Source organism: Vicia villosa, linkage group LG6 (assembly GCF_029867415.1).
Source record: "Vicia villosa cultivar HV-30 ecotype Madison, WI linkage group LG6, Vvil1.0, whole genome shotgun sequence".
In the NCBI taxonomy this organism is placed as follows: Eukaryota; Viridiplantae; Streptophyta; class Magnoliopsida; order Fabales; family Fabaceae; genus Vicia; species Vicia villosa.
Genome location: NC_081185.1, coordinates 139,406,033 through 139,412,371, shown reverse-complemented (window position 1 = coordinate 139,412,371; position 6,339 = coordinate 139,406,033). Strand labels below are relative to the sequence as shown.

Here is a 6,339-nt window from a genome sequence, read left to right as displayed (position 1 = left end):
TCCCATACCCCTTTCTCGTACTCTTTCGACAATCGGTTTGAATTCATCCATGTCTTATCCATGTCTTAATTAAGCTAAACAACAACGGTCAAACTTCCACTCTTCACAAGTAACCCCTATGGCGAATTCAATTCACAAAGTTAGTAAGTACCTCCTATATTAACTCTCTAAACACATAAAACTAATGTGTTTCTGTCAAAACGCAAAGTATAAACGGAATGAATCCGAAGCAATAAAACGTAACATATATAATCACACAATTTCAGACAAATTCATCATAATACCAGTAATTTGAGAAAGAAATTTACCTCGGATGTTACCGAACTCAAGAAAACGCCAAACGTCGAACTAGGCTGGGAAACGATCAAACTTTCACTATACACAAGTTACCCCTATAGCAAATTCACAAAGTTAGTAACCACCAAGACAAAATCGATTGAACAAAGGAAATCAACAATAGTTTGATGTGTGTACATACTCCTAAATATGTAGTACCAGAGTCAATGATACGAGCTCCAAAGAGATCCAAAGTTATCAATCCAGTCAGACCTATACAAGAAATTCAATTCAATGTATGATTATAATAAGAATGGGTGAATAGCTCATGATGCAGTTAATTAAATACACCACAACTAACACTACTAACACAAGACACACGATGCAGTTAATTAAATACACCACTACTAACACGAAGCTATAAAACTTTTTGCTCAAAAGCAAACCTTATGAATCATCCTTGTCTATATACATTAACTCACTCTTGTTTCATTCTTTACCTTCTCTCTTCCTCATTAATTCAACTCTCATAAGGTATATATTATTACTATTATTATATATTATTTATTATTTAATTTCTCTATGTGCTGTCATTCTCATACTTTACAGTACTTGGCATCCTTGAACAAGCCAATTTATTGTACAATATATATATACCATCACTCTCAATCTCATACACACACAACATATATATCATAGAGTTATTATATATAAATAAAAGTATATAATATATATTTTAAAGTAGAAACCAGAGACAAAGATTTGAAGATGGCACAAAGATTTGGTTAACTCAATTCTAATAGAAAAGTCTCATTCTAATACATTAATAAGCTACACTTGTGATACTATTGTTTGATGAAATGCCAAAATTTTGTGATACTCATGGTGCAAGTTTAGCCGTACTATGTTACTATTGTTTGATGAAATGCCAAAATTTTGTGATAAACAGTGGCAAGTCTATTTTGTATTCAGTAACTTCAGAATTTTATCAACACTACAGCCAAAAAACCATGGATTTTTGAATCATGAAAAGCGGAAGTAAATCAACTTAGAATTTAAAAATACCTACTAAGGATTGTGGCATTTCATCAATTATCAACTCAAATCATTTCTTTCAGGCATTTCATCAAACAAGTTGCAGGCAGAAGTTCAATCTTTGATACCAAATAAAATTTTCACTGAAAATTAAACCTAAAACTCACCGGCGGTGGATAAAACGAGTGACGGAGGAGAAGCCGACGGAGGGACGCCGACGGTGGTTGCCGATGGTGGTGGACGGAAGGGTTTCGCGTGCAGTGAGGGTTTGTGGATGAAGAACAGTGGTGGACGGAAGGGTTCTGCAGAAAACGAAAGAGAGAAATGAGAAACAGTAACGCGTGTTTTGGTTTTTAATTTTTAGTAATAAAGGCTACTAAAGCGCTTCTGAAAAGCGCTCTCATAGCCTGGTCTATACCAGCGCTTTTGACAAAAAGCGCTCTCATTAAACACCCCTACCAGAGCGCTTTTGAAAAGCGCTTTCGTTCCCCCCACGTTCCCCCCACCTACCAGAGCGCTTTTGTAAAGCGCTTTCGTACCCCCCACCTACCAGAGCGCTTTTGAAAAGCGCTCTCATAACCCCCCCTACCAGAGCGCTTCTTAAAAGCGCTTTCATACCCCCCCACTATTAGAGCGCTTTTTTAGCGTGTTTTTTAATTTTGTCTTTAGCGAAGCCTATGCCAGCGCTTTTCCTAAAAGCGCTTTCGTAGGGGTGCTGCTAAAAGCCAAATTTGGCGTAGTGTATGCTACTTGATAAAACAAGACAACTATAAAATCTTATTTGTTTTTCTATGTAGTGTCCGATACAGCGGAACAGTTCAGACTGCGGATACTTTGTTTTGAGGTTTATGAAAGAAATCCTTCAAATGAATCAATTAGAGATTCCAATCACGGTATGAATTTATAACTTAATTAGATAACTTCTTATAATTTATTACATTTAACTAAATCATTCATATTATGTTTTTATTCTGTAGTACTTTGACGAATTCCGTGCTGCTTCTTACACGAGACTTAAGTTGGAAGAAATCAAAGAGGAATTGTGTCAATTTTATATTAATCAGCTATTCATGCAGTAGGATTTGCGTCGATTTGAAGAGAATATTATAGTCCTACCTATGGTTACTAACTTTGTTCATATTGTTGCAAATTAATATTTGAAGTATAATATTGTTGATGTTAGAGATTTAGTTTGATTGACATAATGATGTATATATATATAACTTTGGATATTATAATGGTATTATATTAGTATATATATAGTCCTGACTATGGTTGAAAATATATCGTCGAAAATATATTACAGGTCAAAAATATTACAGGTTGAAAATATATTACAGGTCAATCTGGGAGGCTGAAATTATAGGCTGCACTTTAAAATATCTCATTTAGCAACGATAGCGCTTTTAAAAAGCGCTCTTAAAGGTCCACATACGAAAGCGCTTTGATACAAAAAGCGCTCTTATAGGCTGCTACAAAAAGAAGAAAAAAAAATACGCAACCTACCAAAGCGCTTTTGGAAAAGCGCTCTAGTAGGGGGGTCTACCAGAGCGCTTTTTCCATAAAAAGCGCTCTTATAGGCTGCTACAAAAAGAAAAAAAAATACGCAACCTACCAAAGCGCATTTGGAAAAGCGCTCTAGTAGGGGGGTCTACCAGAGCGCTTTTTCCAGAAAAAGCGCTCTTATAGGGGGGTCTACCAGAGCGCTTTTTCTGTAAAAAGCGCTCTTATAGGGGGGTCTACCAGAGCGCTTTTAAAAGCGCTTTCGTAGCCTATGCCAGCGCTGGCTTTGGCAGCGCTTTAAAGCGCTGTTAAAGGCCAAAGAAAGCGTTTTTAAAAGCCTTGCGTGTTGTAGTGTTGAAATGTTTTATTTTATGTCGAGTTGGAATTTAGGAATTTACACAAAATATTTAGATATGATTCATCTCAATATTATCTATCTGAATATTTAGAATTCAATTTCCTATTAACTATTATAATTATAATTGAAAAAATTAAAAATCAAAAAACAATTTGTGTAAATCATTCTTAATAAAACTAAAAACAAAAGAAACAAATTCAATGTTTTTTATATGCTGAATATATGCATTGTTTTTCATATATTGAATACAAAATATATTTTCGTTTAAAAAAAACAATGACCAATCTTACGTTATTATAGTTCTTGTAAAGCGAACTTAATTTATTGATTTTAAACTTCAGAGTAAATAAAACAAAAAATGACAAGAAAAGGACACAACTAAAGATACAAATGCCATATCTCTTCATGCTTCAACTTTAATGCTTGATTGTTGTTTCATGATATCTTGGATAAACAAAGTAACATTTGTGTGAGAAGACCCTCCTTTTTCTACTGCCTTTTTAGCCATCTCACTATACTCTCTTATCCTTTTTCTTCTTTCTTCACCTTCATTTGTTTCATCCATTAACATTTCTATTCCTCTTTCTACATCTTCCTTCTTCACAAACTCACTTGTTTCCTCTTCCACACCCCATTTCATTGGATTCTTCACTCCAATTTTCACACCAACTTTTAATACCTGCACAATAAAAATTTCATCAAAAAATTGATCGTTAAAACGTGGCCATGTAAGCATTGGCACACCAGCACATATCGCTTCTATAGTAGAATTCCAACCACAATGTGTCAAGAATCCTCCAACCGAAGGATGTGACAGTATCAACAACTGAGGAGCCCAACCCTCAATCACTAGACCTCTACCATTGATTCTTCCCTCAAATCCACTTTCCTCAATCCATTTTTTCAATTCATCTGACTTGTTTTCCTTTCTTAAAACCCATATAAAAGGTCTTTTTGTTGCTTCTAATGTTGAACCAAGGTCTATCATCTGTGGTGTTGTAAAATTGCATAAACTTTAATTCCTAAACATGCATAGATTACACTCCCTGGCTTCTAAGAATCAAGCCACTTGAGATGAATCCATTCATCAACAGAAACATTCTTATTATTATGACCTCTTTGAACCTTATCCAAACTATTGGTGTTACTAAGTGACACAGGACCAATACACCAAACTTTATCATTTTTTACCTTTTTATAATCTTTTACAAATTCAGACTCTAACTCTTCAAAAGAGTTCACAATCACCCCATAAGAAGCCACTTCAGCTTTAATCATATCTATACTAAACTTCCTCCATGTTTCATCCATTAATCCTAGTTCAATCTGTGACAAATTTACCTCAAACTTTTCAGAAAAACCAGACAATGCAAAGAACTCATATTACTAACATGTAAATTATTCATAGACAATAGATAAAAGCAACATGCTCCAAGAAAAGAAATTCTTGGAACATTGAATTTTCTAGCTATGTGGATTGTGTATGGTAAACACAAATCAGAGATTATGCAACTTGACGGCGGTGTTAACTCTTCAAATATTTTTCGAGCTTCATCTTGTTGAAATTTGTGGAATTGAAGAAGTTTGATGTTGCACCAAGTGAAGTTAACATGTCAAGATTCTCACACCCTTCTAGTAATCCAGCCTCTTTGGATGGAAATTGGAGATGGACTACATGAATCTGTAGGCCAAATTGAAGAAAAAGCTCATAGGGATCATGTGGCCTGGAGCCATCATTGGAAACAACACAAAGTGAAGCTTTTGATCTTTGGTTGCCATGATTGAAAACTGGAAGGATTGATGTATTTTCTTTTGTAGATACGTTGCACAATGAAGCAAAAGTTGTACATATATTTATATACTAACTCGGTTCAAAAAATGGAAATCTTACGTGATAAACTAATTTTGGTAAATGATGTATAAAAGGTTGATGAATAAAATTAATTATTTGGTTAATGAATTTCCAGAAAAAAAATTGTTTATCCTAATACAATTAACCGAACATGCAGATATATTTGTGTTAAATTTATGTATCAAAATAGGTTAGCTGTATTTTATTTTTTTTAATATCCGGTGTACAATGATAATATGCTATTATGCTTTTATTTTACTAAATATGTTTGGTATTATTAAATATACTCTATTAACAGTTTTGAAATGACTATTTCTGGTAAAAGAAAGAGTTAATATACAATGTATACAAATAAAAATATGCATATACAAAATAGATAAATTAAGAATATATTTTAAAAAAAAGTTATACAAGCAACATTTATTCTTTCTTTCACTTTTAATTTTATGTAAGAACTTATATAGGCAAAAATTGGATTATATGAATCATAAGTTTGTTTTACATATTTGTCTATTTGGTTTAATGTTTTTACAATAGAGGTAGCATTGTCCCACTTAATTAGGAAAATTCTTTGACATTATATTATTTTATTTCAAAATTTTCAATATCTTTTAAAGAAATTTCTGATTTATTTCTATTAATTACAAAAATGGTAAATTTTCGTTTCTAAATTTATTTATTTCTTTTTATGTGATTTTTATATTTTTACATTTTTATAAATAAATTATTAAACAATATCAAAGATATAATGTATTATAAAAAAATGTAATTATAAAATGGTAAATTAATTTTATAAGTAAATCTCTTATTTATTGCTATTTATTCAAAAATAGTAAATTTTCTTTTGTAAATTTTATTATTTCTTTGTATGTGATTTTACACTTTTATATTTTTATAAATAAATTATTAAATGATATTTTAAGGATATAACATATAAATGAAATAAAGATTTGTCATTAATCAACTTACTTTATTTTACTTTTTGTGTCTTAAAAATAAAATTAAAAGGTTAAAATAAAAAGGGTTTTTCTAACCATGGTGAATTCTTATTTATCCACCTCAAAAAGATGGGTAAGATTACCTTTAGTGTTAAATGCATTGAAAATATCAAATAATTATTCTATATAATAAATAATTAAATACATAAAAATTAAATGGTGTCATCTGATTGGTGGAATGTACACTACCCATCTTTTTGTGATGGGTAGAGAAGTTGTCCCCATGCAACATTGCATAGGTTAACGGCAATTAATACACCACTTTTTTAAATATAAATTACCATATTAATTATTATTTATGTTGATCTATTAATTGA

The 6,339-nt window shown here is 31.6% G+C and overlaps 1 pseudogene; it reads right to left on the bottom strand.

Moving 5' to 3' along the window:
* Positions 1–3,575: 3,575 nt before the first annotated feature.
* LOC131614796 (UDP-glycosyltransferase 73C1-like) lies at positions 3,576–4,951 on the bottom strand (annotated as a pseudogene).
* Between the last annotated feature and the right edge of the window lie 1,388 nt (positions 4,952–6,339).